Consider the following 18,569-nt stretch of genomic DNA (forward strand, 5'->3'; position numbering starts at 1 on the left):
CCTACCCCAGGGACAATTGCTGAGTCCTCCTTTATTGAATGTCACAAAAGCGAATCAGTGCAACACCCTGAGCTAGACACCTCATCTCCCCAGCTTAGTCTTCTCCAATTTCAAACTGCGGTGAGGCAACTCCGTTTTAGAACATTGAACTCACTGAAGCCTTTCAAAGCTGGACGTGGAAAGTGGAGATCCCACTAATGCTATTTCTGATAATCAGTCTGGAGGACAAAATCTGGCACGTGGATTTATTCTGAGATGGTCACCTGAGCTTTACTTATAAAGCAAGAGGGGGAGGGGATGAAATGTCTTAATCTAAGATTAGAAATGGTATTTTCAGACATGAGAGAGTAGGCAGACACTAGACAATATAAACAAAGAGTGTTTAAAATACATGGGAAAAATACTAACCAAATGGTTTTTCTGTACGAAGTGGATTTCTTCTATATATTACCTCCATAACCATTTGTGTTAGTGTTTTTATTGATGTTTGATATTAATTCTCTGAAACTTAGTGAGTTACTAGCATTCTAGTAAATAATATTCTTCATGTATATTAAACATTTGAAAAAAACTCTTTAATTTTTTAACACCTATATTTTTTCATTAGATGAAACAGAAAAATACTGTCCACAGGAAACTGCATATCATGACTGTATTATTTCTCATCATGATTAATATCTATGGTGATCTCTTTTCTCATAGAAAAAAGGAGATTCCTCAGGTGACATTAACCAAGGGAAAAGGGAATATGGGATGAACTTTCCTCCTAAACAATCCCATGAGATCTGCCACAATAATGTGGGAAGTTTTCATTTAACTACCTGGTATTGCCAGCTGTTGGTACATCCTCTCCAGGCCCTGGCCTCCACATTCTAAACACCTTCTGTAGGCGTCAACTTTAAAGTACCATCTCTATTACTCTATAAGAAAATACTTAAAGGTGAATAAGCACTGACTATGTTTTGAACATTAAATTTCATCTTGATGTACAGGCATCTAATCTCTTTAAAATTAGCTTCAGTTGCTCAGTTTTTATTTAGAAATTATTTATTGAGCACTTTACACATTTCAGACTCCGTGTTAGGCCCAAGAAATAAAATGGTGAGTTAATCTCTTCTCTGAAGGAGCAGAGATTAGTGAGAAAATTAGTAATTTTCTTTCTAGAGTTAGTGAGAAATTAGTGATTTCTTACTAGAGTTAGTGAGAAAAAAAAAAAAATGCTACCCAAGAAAGGGAAATAAGACACTATTCACTAAAGGCTAAACACTAACAAGTGCTAGCAAGAAGAATAAAGGATTTGACCGAGTCAGGGTGAGTGCTGAGATGATGCAAGAAGGATGAGCAGGAGTTAGCTAAGAAAAAAAGAGGAGAGAAGAGCAGCCCAGGAATAGGAAATAGCATGTGCAAAGGCCCTGAGGTAGAGAATATAACCACCTCGTTTGAAACTGCAATCAAGAAAGAGGTGGGAGAGCATGATGGAAAGTCAGACTAGAATATGACTAGGATAGCAGACATTGTAAGGGGCTTATTATTATTATTATTTGGCAGTTCCAGGTCTTAGTTATGGCATGGGGGAAAATCTAACTCCCTGACCAGGAATCAAACCCAGGTCCCCAGCATTGGAAGCATGGAGTCTTAACCACTGGACCACCAGGCATTATCCACCATTTTCGCTGGATAATGTCAGATGCCTATCCAGCATCTATCCACCCCCCTTTCCCAGTAGAATTTAAATTTCTTTAGATATTCTACCTTCTCCATATTAGCTTAAATGGTGCACTCTAACCTCTAAGAATGGGTTTCAAGAGATTTAAGTCAATCCTTCCCAACCCTAGGTTTAATCCTTGCAAGAGACAACTGCTAATCATGCCAGGTAACGTAAACTGGACCAACTGAACTCTGAAATGATGAGAGGGGTTTAATTCCATGACAGGGAAGAGGCCTTTCGCTCTCCTTCTAGGAAAGCCTGTTGACCTGTTGCTGTTGTCACTTCAGTTCAGTCACTCAGTCATGTCCAACTCTTTGCAACCCCATGAACCGCAGCATGCCAGGCCTCCCTGTCCATCACCAACTCCCAGAGCCCACCCAAACCCATGTCCATTGAGTCGGTGATACCATCCAACCATCTCATCCTGTCAATCCCTTCTCCTCCTGCCTTCAATCGTTCCCAGCATCAGGGTCTTTTCAGATGAGTCAGCTCTTCGCATCAGGTGGCCAAAGTAGTGGAGTTTCAGCTTCAGCATCAGTCCTTCCAATCAGATCACCCAGGACTGATCTCCTTTAGAATGGACTGGTTGGATCTCTTTGCAATCCAAGGGACTGTCAAGAGTCTTCTCCAACACCACTGTTCAAAAGCATCAATTTTTCGGTGCTCAGCTTTCTTTATAGTCCAACTCTCACATCCATACATGACCACTGGAAAAACCATAGCCTTGACTAGACGGACCTTTGTTGGCAAAGTAATGTCTCTGCTTTTTAATACGCTATCTAGGTTGGTCATAACTTTCCTTCCAAGGAGTAAGCATCTTTTAATTTCATGGCTGCAATCACCATCTGCAGTGATTTTGGAGCCCCAAAAAATAAAGTCAGCCACTGTTTCTACTGTTTCCCCATCTATTTGCCATGAAGTGATGGGACTGGATGCCATGATCTTCGTTTTCTGAATGTTGAGCTTTAAGCCAATGTTTTCACTCTCCTCTTTCACTTTCATCAAGAGGCTCTTTAGTTCGTCTTCACTTTCTGCCATAAGGGTGCTGTCATCTGCATATCTGCATATTTAAACTTTGATAATTGTGTTTAATTGTTATTGTCAACCATGGGATAAAGCCAGGTGGGTGGATAGTGAAGAGGAGAGATGGGAAGAACCTTGGTCCTTGACCATATTGTTGTATCACTCAACCAAGCAAGCCTGAAGCCCTAATTGCCTCTAGACTTCTTACAATGCAAGATAACAAAGATTCTTTTTTTACAAGCCAATCTGAGCCAGGTTTTTAACACTGGCTCCCAAAAGCATTTTGCTGGATACATATCATGCAGAAGGATTGTTGCCTTTATTCCAAGAAGAACGGTGGTCTGAAATTTGGGTGCAGAGTCCATAATTCTAAGAAAAACGTTTATGGAACAGGCTCAGTACATTCCTCGCTACCGCCACCACCCAAAATAGTCTAGTGTTAAATGAAAAATGTTGGAAATAGAATTCCTCATACATGATCACAATGGAGTTAACCGCCTCTGATTGCACAAACACAGAAACACACACACACATTAAAGGAAAAACTGGTAAGAAAAATACTCTGTTAAATGCTGGCTCCAAGGTAGGGAGATTATTACTAAGCTTTTAATTTTTTTTGGCTTGGCTGTTTATGTGCTTCAGTATTTCCTGATTTTCCTACAATGAATATACTTTATAATTAAACATCATTTCAGTTCAGTTCCTCAGTCGTGTCTAACTCTTTGACTTTTACATCAAAGTCAACATAAAATTGTTTTCCACCTAAATTGACATCATCTACCACAAAAGAGGCTACTTTCATTTTTTGAAAAATACAATGGCCAAAATAAAACTAAAAAGTAGCATATCTAACATAGTCTATTGGAAAAGAGAAAGCTTTCTAGTCTTTATATACTGTATCCAGACAGTTAAGGATTTATCATTGGTCTTATAACAGAATAAAATATCTTGAGAGCATGAGTATGTCCAATTTTAATTTTAAATCCTCAATTTATAAAATAGTTACTCTTATTCATTTCAAAGTTCCATTAAATAAAATAGAGACACTTGCAAATTTTGAGACCCTCAGGAGATATCATTTAGCATCTTTGGAAAACATAATATTTAATTATCATAGCATGAGGTACTCTTAATGGCACATTTCAACACTGCTATTGAAACTGATTTCTGAGAGGAAAATTAAATGATATTTCCACTCACATACCTTATTTAAATACAAACTACATGCATAATTATCTTTGATCCCCACTGCCACTTAAAAATAAAATACAAAAGTGAAAATACAAAATATTCATGGAAGTTTTTTCATCCATAACTCAGTTACCAAAAAGTGCATAATTACCCAATACCCCTAAATGGTCCATGTACCTCAAATGATTTGGGAGCCCTGTTTGCTGACCAATACCTATTACAGGATTCAAATTCTATAGCTTACCTTCCTACTATCAGAGTCATTTGAGATAACCTCTATTCTAGGAAGGAAGATAGGATCATTTTTATTGACTCCCTTTAATTATAAAATTTGCATTTTTTAAATTCAGTCTTTCCTCCTCTATGTACTTCTTCCTTTTTTCCCCCAAAGTAATAAATAGACCTTGTTATTTCACACTAACCATTTTCTTTCTAAGATGGCAAGAGTATTTTTGGATAACAAAGCCAGACAACCTAACAGATACATCAGAGGCAACACCTCCTGCCTCAGTTTCTGCCTCTAATGAGTGAGAGATGGTAAAGGAAGAGGTAGGGGGCCCTAGGGCTGGCCGCAAACATTTCCGTTCTCCCCTCAGAGAGCTTGTGATAGGGCTACCCTTCTTTGAAATTAGGAAGCCTGTGTTACTTTCTGTGGCCAGTGGTTTATGGATACAAGTAATTGCGTCACTTCTAAGTTGACATTTAGAGAGCTGAGTGTGAGTCATTACACCTCATTCCCTAGCCAGGGGGATGCTGGCAGCACATATGAAGGTCATGCTTCCATCAGCCTGAGCCCTTAAAGGACCATCAAGAGCAGAGGCCCACTTCCAGCCAGCACAGGAGAAGTGCGTTTTGTTAAGTCACTGCACTTTAGGGGTTGGTTGGTAGTGCAGCACATGTGTGCTTAGTCAATCAGTCGTGTCTGACTCTTTGCAACCCCATGGAGTGTAGCCACCAGGCTTCTCTGTCCCTGGAATTCTCCAGGCAAGAATACTGGAGTGGGTAGCCATTCCCTTCTCCAAGGGATCTTCCTGATCCAGGGATCGAACCCAGGTCTCTTGCATTGCAGGTGGATTCTTTACCATCTGAGCCACCAGGGAAGCCCTGGCACAGCATAAGCAAGCCTATACTGATTGGATAGAAGGAAAAAAAGTGAGGGGGGGCGGGCAAGTGCTTGAATTCCTTCAAAGGCCTTTTGTATTCCTGTTGAAAAACTTACTCCCTGTTTGGTAAATGATAATAAGCTCAATGATGTTCTTATGAAAGTACAAAAACCATCCAAAAAAATGTTGTGTTACAATCAAAACCATTTCATTCTAAGCTTGAGTTAAATAGTTTAAACCCACATATTTACTGGGTTACTGAAGAGAATTTATGAGTACCTATGAACTGTCTAAAGGGGAGTTTCCAAATTTAGGCCTTTCAGGTTGAATATGAGCATATTCCGTATCCCCTAGATGGCCAGCCTATATGTAGAGACTGACCTGTATGCCTATGTCAGTGATGCTAGTGGTAAAGAATCCGCCTGTTGATGCAGGAGAGACTAGAGATGCAGGTTCCGTCCCTGGGTCGGGAAGATCCCCTGGAATAGGAAATGGCAGTATTCTTGCCTGGAAAATTCCAGGACAGAGGAGCCTGGCAGGCTATTGTCCATGGGGTCATAAAGAGTCAGGCATGACTATGCGCACAGCCACACAGCCATACACCTATATATAAGGCAATGCCAGTGACCAGATTGCTTCGTGGTTACATTTATCTTGGCACCCAGTAGTATTATCAATACTTTGTCAAAGGCTAGGCAATAAAGAACCAAGTTGGACATACCACTGAAGGGCTGCCTTTGTGCCCAGAAAATTTCCCCAAAAGCGAACGTGGTCAGCATCTTGCTTTGAGCAGTGATTTAGTTCCAGAAAAACTATATCATCTTTCACATTAATGCTGTGAATTTGAGTTTTATTGGCTTGACTGGTTTTAACCTGTAAATTGGTTTTTCCTTTTATAGTTTATAAGAATTACAGACATAAATTTATATCTATTTTTCTGCAGTATACATTTAAGTAATATTGTAATACAAATAGTGAAACTCCACACTTTGGGGGTGGTAAGAGTGTGGTTCTCAGATCATTTTTCCTTTAAAAGGCCCAATAAATAAAAACAATAGAAACTTAAAAATTAACTGTAAAAACAATTTTTCAATATTTAAAAGAAAAAGGCAGCGAACATTGCTTATTTTAGAACAGGCTCAAAGCAGCTCTCTCCCTTGGAATAAACTGTTGAGTTATATGAATTTACTCACCCAAGTTTATCCAAAAGAGTTATCTGAAAACACAAGAGCTAGCTTTAGGACTCCATAAATCTCTTCTTTATGCTTTTGATGGAAGAAGACAAAGAGAGAGTTTTTTTCGTTGTTGTTCAGTCTCTCAGTCATGTCTGAGTCTGCAACCCCATGGACTGCAGCATACCAGGCTTCCTGGTCCTTCATTATCTCCCGGAGTTTGCTCAAACTCATATCCTTTGAGTCGGTAATGCCATTCAACCATCTCGTTGTCTGTCTCCCTGAAAGAGCTCTGAAAACTAGAGAAGCATCAGAAATGATGAAATAAAGGCATCTGTGGCTCTTTTCGAAGGCAAGACCCATTGCAGCAATATGTATCTTTCTTTGCGCTATGGGACATTTGCTCTCACCATCAGTTTTTTGAGACCATGTCTTGCCCTCCTCACTACTCTCTTATTTGTTCATGAAGCAAAAATCTTACAGTCCCCACTTACTCAATCTTTCTTTGGTGCTGGTTCCCTGTTAAATTGTACCTTTTACCTCTCTGCAGTGAGCAGTAGCTGTGCACTCAGCTTCCTGTTCCATCTCTTCAATGTCATGGGTTGGGAATCTCCTCATTGCAGGACACGTTTTTTAAAGTCAATTTTTATTGGCGTATAGTTGCTTTGACAACATTGTGTTAGTTCCTAAATCATATAGCAAAGTGAATCAGCTATACATATACATATATGCAGGACAAATTAATGGCACACATTCATCAAAACTTGATAGTTTACCCAGAAGGCACTGAGGCCATGCACACCAGTTGAGAAATACTGTCCTACAAGAGGGGCAGATTTGGTCCATATTGTTTGCCACTCAGTACTCTGGATTTGAAGAGCACTTTGTTTACAAAACACTTCCTCCACCACCTTAAAACTGTTCAACTCTGAATTTTAAAGGGAAAATGTAATTCATCTGATCCTGATTTGTTTGCACTTAACTCATCACAATGTTGTTTTGAAGAAGCTGATGTGCAAAAAGGCTCTTCATCAGCTCTTTGAAGAGCTTTTCTCTTCAAGGAGAACAAAGAATCAGACAGTGTTTACCAAAGGTAAACAAAGCAAAGTCATGAAAAAAATTAAAAAAACCCAAGTTTGTTTCTAAAGCTTGAACTCAGTTGAGGTCAAGGAGGTTGGAGACCTGCTGCCTCACTTGGAAAAAAGTGTGACCCAGAGTCAACGGCCTGGCCATCCAGGCAGAAGCTGGCGAGGCCTCACTGAACTCTCCAGAGCTGCGCTATGTTTGTTGCAGCCAATAAACACTCCTAATGATGCTCTCAACAAAAGCCCATATTTTGAGCCTTGTTTTCTCTTTTCTTTTCATGTTGTTTCTCTCAGTGAAGGGATCAAAGCACCGAGGCTACTTTTTCTTCCCTCAATCAGACAGGAGTTGTTTGAAGTAAATGTGTGTTGTTTCTCTTTTGCTTTTCTTTTCTTTTTTCTTTTCTCCTTAAGGAAGAATCTTTATAATCAGAGGCTGACTTTGTAAACTTCCCTAACACTAGTCCCTTAGGTGCCTGTGCGTCTCTTTCTTGGGTTTCCCCTTCTTGTGCTCCATTTGATGAAAGCCATAGAGTGGATTTTAATGTGCCCAGGATGGTTGAGAACATCTGAAGACAACACCATCCATTCATCAAAAACAGATGAAGACAAAGATGCAAGAGTGCAGCCGAGCAGGAAAATAAATCAGGGAATTTTGAAAAAAAGCATTTTTAGTTACAGCTTAAGGCTGTCTTATTAAAAAAAAAGTATCAAAATAACTCCATTAATGATCATCTCAGAAGCAAAATGAAGCTGAAAGCTTGTTACTATGGTTCTTGCTTCCACAGGGAATTCAAAATATCGTATAGAAAATAATGGGATTTTTTTGTATGTGTGAATAAAAAAGGGCTGCAGAAGTCAAGCTGAGCATGATTTCCTCAGGAGCCTTTCAGGGGCATACAGTATAAAAATCAGTGATTCTCCAAGAATGGGTATTTTTCTAATGGAAGATAAATAACTAATGATAGCAGCTAGTAGGAGTTAAGCACTTAGCAGGTGTTAGTCATTGTACTACGTGCTTTCTTGCATCATCTCTTTTAATCTTCATTATAACCCTATCAAGTAGGTCTGTTAATCATCCCATTCTGCAGAAGAGAAAATGGAGGTTCAGAATACTCAAGGTCAACATAGGTTGAAATTGGCAGAGCCACAACTCAGCCCCAGACCTGTTTGATGCCAAAGCCCACACTCTTAGCCACAGTGTATGCAGTTTATCTAGAATGTAGTACTTATGTTCATCCTGGAGCCTAGAAGTACTTTTGCTGCGCAAAGGCTTAAATCACATCTGTTCTGGCCCAGCAAACTGAAATGTTAATCTAGCTGTTTTGGCCAAATTCGTTCTTCACTATTAATTGACTCAAAGAAAGACAAATGGCTTTATAGAAGTTTCTAGACATTCCCTCAACACTCTTCTTTGTATAGTGGTAATACTGACCTACTTCCCTGGACATTTTCCTCATCAAAAAATGTGATAAAGTTGTTAAAACCCATCAAGCTATACACCTTAAATGCCAACATTTTATTGTAAGTAAATTACACCTCAGAAAAGTTGTTTCAAAAGTAAAGATCCACGAATACTCAAAGGGAGTTATTCCAGTATATTTTTGACTTCATCATTTCCTAGATTTCATGTTGAATTGTTATTAAGTTGAACTGTGTGAAACTGCAATTTATCCATGTCAGCTCCATACAAATCAGCTTTTAAAAGATTTTAAATAATGTTAGTATGCTTGTCCCATGTAACCTGTAACTATTCTCACCTATTGTCTTACTGATATATTTTAATTTAGATAAAGGTTTTCTTTATCAGCATATGTACTAGGTGAATGAAATTTCTTTCATTGTCCTTCCTTTCCTTTTTTATGACTTTTTTTCCCTGATACTCGGCTGGACTACATTTCCCAGCCTCCTTTGCAGTGAAGGCATAGCCTTGAGACTGAGTTCTCCCCAGTGAAATGTGAGCAGAAGTGATGTGCATAAAAACTTCCTACAGGCAATTCTCCACTCTTTTTCCCATCTATCATCTGGAAGTGAAGAATTCTGAGATCTTTGACTGAGGCAAAAGACAGAAGAAACCAGGATTTCTGAATCACAGTGTGATAAACCACCTGCCAATCCATCTCTTTCAGAGGAGCAAGAACTCACTTCTGTTGTGTTCAGCCACTGAAATATGGGAACATTACAACAAGTATTACTTTTCCTGATGGTCTTTCTTTCATTACTGTCTATTGTGTAATTTCTGTGTGCCTTGGAGACCAGTTCAGTGGACCAAAATTAAATGGCTCTTCAGAGAAGTGCTGTAGAATTTTGAGAAATGGGGGTATTCAGGTTCAGGGAGGGAAATAAACTTCCCATTTATTGAGAACATCTTTATCTCCTACTCATCACTCATTCACCCTCTTCCTGGGAAACCATCCTCCTTCCCACCCAGCCTTGTGATTTAGGTGAAGCTGAAACTTCAGGTTGGCTTAGGTCAGCCAGTGTCCCTTACTCTCTGGCTAAAGTGAAACACGAGGGCATGAGATGACATCGCTGAATCTGTCCAGCAATAAAGTATTTCTCTTCCTCTGCAAAACTAGTCTGAAAGATCTTCTCTCTCACCCTTGAGAGTACATTGCAATGATGTCAAAGTATGGAACTCTGTAGCTGTCTTGTTTTTGAAGAGTATTTTTGTACAACAGTTTTCAGTTCATGGCAACAGAAGAAACCAAGATTTCTCACATACACTTCGGCCCATACATGTACAGCTGCTCCTCACTATCAGTATCTCGCTCACACCAGAGAGAAACCCAGATTTCTCATATACACTTTGCCCCCCACTATCAACATCTCACACCAGAGTAGTACATTTATCACAATCAGTAAACCCACACTGGTACATCTTTATCACACAACGTCCATAGTTTACATGAGGGTTCACTCTTGGTGTTGTACATATTGTGGGTTCAGACAAATGTACAATGGCATGGATCAGTGACATGACAATTATAGGGTCATAAAAGTAGTTTTACTGCATCCGAGCCAGCATTTTGTGTCGTCAATATTACAGATTTTGACCATTCTAATAGATGTGCCGTGGTTTATCATTGTTATTTTAATTTGCATTTCTCTGATGACATATGAGAGGGAACATGTTTTAAATTATTTATTCACTTATGTATTTTTGGCTGTGCTGGGTCTTCGCTGCCGCACGGACTTTTCTCTAGTTGCAGAGAGTGGGGGCCACTCTTCATTGTGGTGCGAAGTCTTCTCATTGTGGTTGCTTCTGCTGTTGCGAAGCAGAGGCTCTAGGGTGCAGGGCCTTCAGCGGCTGTGGCATGCAGGTTATTAGTTGTGGTGCACAGGTTCTGGTGCTCCATGGCGTGTGGGGTCTTCCCAGACCAGGGATCGAACCCATGTCTCCTGCACTGGCAGGTAGATTCTTGACCATGGAGCCGCGAGGGAAGCCCTGGAGTATCTTTCTTTTTGTTTATTGTCCATCTATGTATCTTTTTTAGTGAAGTGTTCTCTAGCCATCTTTCTGCTGCCCAGGAGAAAGCTGGCCCATGAGGATTCTGCTGTGTGAAGTCTGCCAATACAAAACTGCTCCATGAGGAAAATTGGAGGCATTATTTGGGAGAAATAGGTCTTAGAGGATTGCAGTCACTTATTATCTGGATCAATACTGACCTCACATCTGGTCTTCAGGACTTCTCAGTTTTGTGGGGCTATCTTCTGGTAAGCAATCTGATTTGAGTTTTCAGTCCTAAATTATGCAACTTTGCTACCCACTCATTCATGTATTCTGAATTTGGCCGAGTAAGGAAGTATCGCCATCCATATGAATTTGAAAATGGACCAAGGAAAACTCAATACAGAAAATACTTACTGAAATGTGTATATTGTTTTCTGCCTCATAAAGACCATTTTTTCTCTCCTCACAATTACTAAAGCCTCCAAACCAAGCCTAACTATAATTGTACAATCACTCCTGCAATGATAATTGAGCCTCAGCATTCAGAAAGAGTTTAAGGCAGACCACTGTGAACTGTCAAAGACATCCATCAAATAATTTACAGGTTTTGCATTTACTTGTACATCCTGTATTATAATGCATATTCATTAGGTAACTTAAAGTTATAATCATTTGTTCTAATACATCACGTTTTCAAACATTATATAGAAAACAAGTGATGTAACTTTAAGACCTCTCACCAAGATGCCCTAGTGTTTTGGCTGAATCGTAGCTCACTCTCCCCATGACTCCAGCCTCTGTGGCCATTCATTCACTCACTCATTCTGAAATAGAGTGGGTGAAGATGGTTATTTACAAAATGTAGAAAATTGACATTCCTCATCTTTACTGCCTGTATAAGTCAATATTCTTTTGGTCACAAGTGACCAAAAAAACCCCACCCAATCCAAGATAACAAAATGAGACTTTATTGGCTTAGGCAACTGAAATAACCTTGGGCCGATCAAGTGTGACTAAACCCAGGGACTTAGGCAGTCCATGCAGGTCATCCCAACCTCACTCTCCTTGTCTTTTGGCTCTGTTCTCTTCTAAGGCCATTCTCTTCTCATGTGGAAGCCCTCAGCAGCTTGTACTCTAATCATAGCTTCAAATCTAGCAGAAAGGCTCTGCTTGGCTTAAATGCCCATTTTGAAACATGTCACTATGGCTGGGAGGATGACCATTCATGCAATGCTATGATTGGTCAGGCCTGTATTACTTATATATCTTTTGGAGCATATGGACAGGGAATGATGCTCTGTCCCTCAGAAAGAGAAATGGATACTGGATGGCCGTGTTAGTCAAGTGTGGAGAGAGTGTCAGTTGCTCAGTCATGTTCTACTCTTTGCAAGCCCGTGGGCAATAGCCCACCAGATTCCTCTGTCCATGGGATTTCCCAGGCGGGAATGCTGGAGTGTGTTGCCATTACCTTCTCTAGGGGCACTTCCTGACCCACAGATTGAACCTGGGTCTCCTGCATTACAGGCAGATTCTTTACCGTCTGAGCCGCCACGGGATGATTGGAAGAGGTGCCCCGGGATTATCATTTGACAAGCATGTTGGTCATAGTGATTACCAATAGCTACTATGATAAGCAGCCCCAAATATCTTAACATTAAGATAGTTAAAGTTGCATTTGGTTTAACGTTAAGTTGTATTTTTCACTCATACGAAATCTAATGCAGAGTGTTCTGCTTGGGCAACTCCCTTGGCAGCTCTTAGCCAAGCCCTGACTCAGGAATCCAAATTTCTTCCATTTGGGGAATGCTGTTATCCGCGTCACCTGCAAGGTTGTGTGGAAGGGGAAGGGCGAGCTGGACGAGGCATGACTGCTCTCAGCTGCCTTGGCCTCAGGATGACACATCAACCTGTCCTTGCATTCGCTGATGAGAACTTAGTCACGTGACCCCATACAGATGCAAAGGGGGCTGGGAAATACAGTTCAGTTGTGTACCTAAGAAGAGAAAACAGACTTTCTGGCCACCTGGCCAATCTGTGATACTAAGGCAAACCCAACCCATACCTGACACCCAGCCAGAATGACCCACTGGTTCTCCTCTGATCAGGCAGACATTAAGTCAGTGCCAGCAGGGGCCTGAGAGGCGATCTGGCTCTACTGTCTACTTGGACAGATGGGCGTAGTGAGAAAGAAAGGGCATTTCCCAGGCCACTGAAAACTGAAGCAGTGAAGCAGAGATTTTTGAGCCCCAACCACCTCCCAGAGAAATAATGAAAAGGAGTTCCTCCCTCCAGATGTCAGAGACATCTTCCTGTCCTGCCCCCCACCATAGCTACCAATTTGCCGAAGTTTGCTTTTATCGAACACGGGACAGTAGAAGTGTGGCTGGTTTTACAGCAAGATGGACCTGAGTTCAAACTCAAACTTTATTTGTTTCTAGTTTGGGCAAGCAATTAAGCTCTCTGAGCAGTAGGTTACTCGTCTGTTCAGCCTAAACTAGTACTCAACAAGCATTACCTGGGGGTTTCAAGAGTATGGAACATTTTCCTGACGTTTCTGTGGCTAGGGCTGCTACTGCTGCTGCTGCTGCTGCTGCTAAGTCGCTTCAGTCATGTCCGACTCTGTGCGACCCCATAGACGGCAGCCCACCAGGCTCCCCCGTCCCTGGGATTCTCCAGTCAAGAACACTGGAGTGGGTTGCCATGTCCTTCTCCAATGCATGAAAGTGAAAAGTGAAAGTGAAGTCTCTCAGTTGTGTCCGACACTTCGCGACCCCATGGACTGCAGCCTACCAGGCTCCTCCACCCATGAGATTTTCCAGGCAAGAGTACTGGAGTGGGTTGCTATTGCCTTCTCTGAACTAAATATACATCCAGGAAAACTACAAGCTCTGAGAGTGAGGGAAACTAACCCTTTTTAGAGGTGAATTCACTTTCACATAGGAAACATGTTACTCCCAGAATGTGCTTTGCTGATTTAGTCATCATAATTCTACAACTTGGCTAGCTAAGCAAGAAATGGAGACAGACTAGCGCCTCTCCAAGACTCAAATGAGGACAGCATCACTTCCCCTTCCCAGGAGGGAGTAGCTCCTTTTTCAGAGGTGACTGAATTCCAGGTGCTTTGCAAGCCCTTGTCAGATAGAATGCCACCTAGCTGGAGACCCAGATTTTGTCATTTGAACAGTAAGAGCCTAACTCACACTCTCTGGGTCATAAACATCTTGCATGAAGCTTAAAGCAAACTGCCTAATGTCAAGTTTCTATGTACTTTCAAGGAAAACTAAGCTGTTTGCAAAGAAAGCTTTGACAGGTCCCTGTAGGGCCAGACCAGGAGATTAGCTTGGTTTTCAATACTCCAAATAGCCACTCCAGTGTTGCTCAGTGCAGAGCTTCCCCTCGCCAGGCAGCCCCCGCAGCCACAGGATTTTTGTTCCTTTCCTTAACATGTCAAAACTTATTTGTGGTATATCTCATTCCCCCAGATCTTTGCCAGAAACCACTCAGCAACCAATCAACTTGATCATGTAATTCATGGTTAACCATGATAGCATTTTCCAAATAACATATATTCCTTTAAGCAGATTCAGCAGCTTTAAGCCTCTTTGAGACAAACTACTTTGAGACAAAACACAAAAAGTAAATCTACAGATTCTAGTGGAATAAGACTAGTGGCTGAGAAGACATCTCTTTGTCCTGGAAATTCTTATCAGTTCCAGGGTGGTTAAAAGTGGACCATACTGTAAAACCTGGCTGCCAGTCTTGAGGCAGTTACAATGCCACAAGGAATGTGGCTGCAGACTCGAAGTTCTCACCACACTGCATAAAGCTTCTGGGTAAGGAGCATTTTAATTGTAATACTTTCATTATTTTGTGCATTGGCTCTCCAGGCTACAAAAAAAGATCATTATAAAGATTTTAAAAGTTTCATTTGAAAATTTCCTGGAGGAAATCTCCATTTTATCAGTCCACCCTTTAAAAATATTATGGTTTTGTCTTCCTACTACAAGCCTTTCTTTTTTTTTTAAAGAACTCTTTTTCTCCTGTTTCATTTAGCTGACCTTCAGAGACTGACCCATAAAGTGTGCCTGAATTTCAGAAAGCTGAAACTGAAAAGAAGCATGCATTCATGTCACCTTGGATTACTCTAATACTCTAACTCCTGCTTTTAAAAAGTATATAGTGGCATTATTACGACTTGAGACTTCTGTTCAAGATCCTGTCTGATAGACTATAATTCAGGGCTTACTGGAGAAATATTTAGGAAACACTTCCTGCCGGAGCTTGCCACCCTCCCACAGGCCCCAAACCTTAGTGATTTGCACCCAAAATAGATCGACACACATACCTCACTGCTACCTAATTTATGTTCCAGTGACACCTGGATCTTGTATTTCATACACACTTGAATATGGGGGATGTTTCTTAGCAACAGACCTCTTTAAGTTTCTGTTAGGCTGGCCAGAGGGAAGGTGCTGGCGTGGCTAGAGCTGAGGCAGCCAGTTCTGAGCACTGACCTCTAAGCAGCAAGGACCTTTTGTCAGTTCAGGATAGGAGGGCTGGAATTACTGCTAGTTCAAACCTCTGCCCCCTTGTGCCTTGAGTCAGCTCATACAGTGGAGAAAACCCTGGCTGAGGCATCAGGAGACCTCAGACTCTGCCGAGGACCAGATGGGGTGTGACTTTGTGCAAACAGCTCTGAGCTTCAGATTCCCTGCTTGTGAAATGATGTGAGGTGGGGAGAGTTTGGCCTGGGTCAGACCCAGCCTTTTCGCTGCTGACAGTTGAAGAGGGTGGGATTTTCCCTTCCAAGAAACATGTGAGATGTGGATCTTCTCCCTAGAAAATATACAGAGATCCACATTGGCACCTGGAATTGATGGCTTGGAAGTACCAGCTGAAAACTCCCAAGCAGGGTACCCTCAAAATGTCCTTCTCCAAGTGAAATTACAACAAAAGAAATAGCTGGTTTCTTTTCCCCAAAATCTGATGGTCATGCCTGAGTCTTCTCTCCCTCTTACCTCTGCCCTCTCCCTACCTCTCATCCACCATGATCTCGTATCAGTAAAAACACCGCAAGATGGATCCGAAAGATCCACTTCTCTCCACATTCTAGTCCAAGCTGCCACAGCATCGTTCACTTTGACCTCCTAAAATCCATTCTCTCTCTGTCAGGAGGAGCTCCTTCACACTTGACTCCTTTGCTCACCTGCTTCCTAGAACCCCAAGTGTTGAGGCTCCAACACGACCTCGCAGTGGATGGCCCACCATTCTCCACCACCAGCCTTATCCCCCTCCATTCTGTTCCCTGAGCTTCAGGTGGCTTTGGGGTCTCAGCTCAAAAGTCCTCTCTTCAGAGAAGCCCATTTGCAGACACTGGCTTCCCCACCCGCTGTCCCAGTGTCTTCATGGTGTTTATCGTTGACCAGAATGATTCTATCCCTGTGTGGTTTCCTTGTTCACAGCTGGTTTCCTCCTCCCTCCATCCTCATCACCACCACCAAAATGTGAGTCCTGCTAGACAAATAGGGCCTTGCTGGTCCTATTTAATCTGTATCTGGGCCTTTGCAGCTGCTTACTATGTATTTGTTGAGTTCATTACATAAAATAATATTTAAATTCTTCCTTTGACATTGTATAATAAAACTAGCAGACTGGTTCCTGCTTTTAAAATATTTTAATTGATTCTCATGAAGACATCAGTGGTATGCCATTAATTTCGCCCCTAGAATTTATTTCTCTAGATTAAATTACTCTTATTCCTCTGAGCCCTCTCGCTAGTCTTGCTCTCATCCTCTTAATCACTTTCCAGGACCCTGGAGGCTCTCCAGGTTCTCCTTGTCCTCTTGAGAGGCTGAATAACCTTGTTCTTAGCGGGCCCCATTGTGAACCTTCAGAGGACTTAGGGCGATAGTTCTGCATGACTTTGGGGTTTCTAAGCAAGGGTGGCTTCAAATCCAGGCCCTTTCTAGGTGATCTTGAGTGAGGCCCTTTCTCAGCCTCGATTTCCTCCTCTGTAAAACAGGGATGGCAAAAACATCTTCTAGAGCTTATATATGCTGAAGCTTCCAGGCACTTTATCCTACAAAGCTTTGAGCATAGGGCCTGGTGCACACTATGCATGCATGCTAAGCATGCTAAGTCGCTTCAGTCGTGTCCAGCTCTTTGCAACCCTATGGACTGTAGGCCGCCAGGCTCCTCTGAACATGGGATTCTCCAAGTCAGAATACTGGAGTGGGTTGCCATGCTCTCCTCCAGGGGATCTTCCCACCCAGGGGTCAAATCCTCCTTTCTTCTGTATCCTGCATTGGCAGGCAGGTTCTTTACCGCTGGAACCACCTGGGAAGCCCACTGCATGCTAAAATCTCAGTAAATAAAGACTATTATTTTAAATCATGAAACTAAAACCCTAACCTCTGGAAACACAAGCAGGAGAGCCATGAAAGGAAACAGCTATACACAGAAGCCACATCATATGATCTTGGATTTTGTAGGGGGGGAAAAAGATGAGAGAAAGGGTTATTTGTTAAAACTCTAAATAAAGCAAAGGGGAAACAAAAGCATATCTGCAGCCTGTTATTGGGTTGGCACACATGAAACAGACACCAGTAATCGTAGTGTGCTCAGTGAAAGAGCCAGCTGAACATGAAACAGAAGCATGTGGGAGGGGCAAAAGTGTGGGGGCAAAAGGTGAGGCTGCTTGAAAGGAAATAGCACCTCCTTTCATCTGGTAGGAGATGAGCTATTACCGGGAGGTCAGCCAGGGTTTCACACACCTGCGTCTCCTAATGCACAGAGTCCTTCCTCCCTCCCAGGAGTGGCAGGGGCTTGGCTGTGTTGCCTTCAGTGGCCCCAAGACCTCCTCAAAGACAGCTGGGAGTCATCCTCGTTAATGGAAGGTCTCAGAGGCCCATTTTGGGCTGCTGGGGGATACACATACACCAAACTTGGAAAGAAGTTTTTTGAGGCTCACGGACTTCCACAGTGACATAGCCCAGGGGGCCCACCTCAAGGGCACTCCACAACCGTGCACTTCAGACAAAAGCAGGATGGCCTCCAAAGACCTACAGCTCCAGTTCTATTAGGCCATCCATGCTGTAGAGTATTAAGCGGCCAGAAAAAACCCCGATAGATCTCTGTCTGCTAACAGAAAAAGATGTCCAAATGCATGTCTAGTGACAAAAGCAAGGTGCAGAACTTTGAGTGATTAAGACCTTTTTTATATATTTCTGTGTATTCTTACACCTCTTCTTAATCTCTTCTGCCTCTGTAGGTCCTTACTATTTCTGTCCTTTATACATGTTTGGTAACAACCAGTTAAGGTTAATACTTGCTGGCTTGAACCTGCTCATGGCCTTACCTCTAAACTATAGAGAGCAGTTATCTCTAAATAGAAGTATTAGAATTTTCACATTTGGAGATATATATATATATATACAGTGAACATTTATAATTTTGTATTTCAAAAAAATTCTTTTAAAAATTCATCCTCGCTTTTTGTTAGGCCTTTCTAAAAATCAGATTTCCCTCAGATTCCTATAAATGACAAAAATCCATGCAAATCAGCTTAAATGGAGAAGAAGTGCTCTTCTCCAGGGGATCTTCCCAACCCAGGGATCGAACTGGGGTCTTCCACATTGCAGGAGGATCTTTTCCCAGCTGAGCCACAAGGAAAGCCCAAAAATACTGGAGTGGGTAGCCTATCCTTTCTCTAGCAAATCTTCCTCACCCAGGAATTGAACTGGGGTCTCCTGCATTGCAGGCGGATTCTTTACCATCTGAGCTACCAGGGAATCCATATATATATAGATATTACAATGAACATTTATAATTTTGTAT

The sequence above is a fragment of the Ovis aries genome, chromosome 19 (genome assembly GCF_016772045.2).
Source record: "Ovis aries strain OAR_USU_Benz2616 breed Rambouillet chromosome 19, ARS-UI_Ramb_v3.0, whole genome shotgun sequence".
Classification (NCBI taxonomy): Eukaryota; Metazoa; Chordata; class Mammalia; order Artiodactyla; family Bovidae; genus Ovis; species Ovis aries.